Source organism: Capsicum annuum, unplaced genomic scaffold (assembly GCF_002878395.1).
Source record: "Capsicum annuum cultivar UCD-10X-F1 unplaced genomic scaffold, UCD10Xv1.1 ctg71924, whole genome shotgun sequence".
In the NCBI taxonomy this organism is placed as follows: Eukaryota; Viridiplantae; Streptophyta; class Magnoliopsida; order Solanales; family Solanaceae; genus Capsicum; species Capsicum annuum.
Genome location: NW_025881788.1, coordinates 619 through 1,195, shown reverse-complemented (window position 1 = coordinate 1,195; position 577 = coordinate 619). Strand labels below are relative to the sequence as shown.

Below are 577 nucleotides of genomic sequence, written 5' to 3'. Positions count from 1 at the left end.
ACTTTTATTTGTATGTTATAGTCCGCATTTGTATTTGTATGTTATAGTTCGCATTTGTATTTGTATGTTATAATATTGGATTAGAAGGAAGGGCTTCGATTTCCGATCGCTTTTTGAGGCCGGTTTGGATGAGCGTGGGCAAGTTCGGGATTCACTATCACTTTTCGCTTGAAACGGCTCACCCCCTTGTCACTTAAAGGGCGAAGTCGTCGAAGCGAGTCGAAAGGCCAAAGAGTCATCTTTGAAGGCTACTATGCATCCTTATTCATAGTAGAGTGTAAGGTAGGTTTGGGTACAGCAGGACTTGAACCTGCGACCATTAGGTTAAAAGCCCAATGCTCTACCAACTGAGCTATACACCCAAAAAAAAATATAGTAATAAATAAGGATTGGTACGGAAAAGAGGCCGGCCCCTCTTCTTCTCATCATATTAAAGGAGCGCAGCTCTGTATGAGGCTCGTACTCCAAAGCAAGCGGAAGAAAACTTAAGGTCGTGCGTTAGCACTCCTGCAAGAAAAGGGATGCGCTAAGGCGCAACGACTTTCGCGCAGCTACTACGCCCTTGCTTCTTGCCCCT

At 44.7% G+C, this 577-nt stretch overlaps 1 non-coding gene across 1 annotated transcript; it reads right to left on the bottom strand.

The window, feature by feature from the left end:
- Positions 1–289: 289 nt before the first annotated feature.
- On the bottom strand, positions 290–362 carry TRNAK-UUU. The gene has a single exon. It is a non-coding gene; the product is annotated as a tRNA-Lys (tRNA).
- Between the last annotated feature and the right edge of the window lie 215 nt (positions 363–577).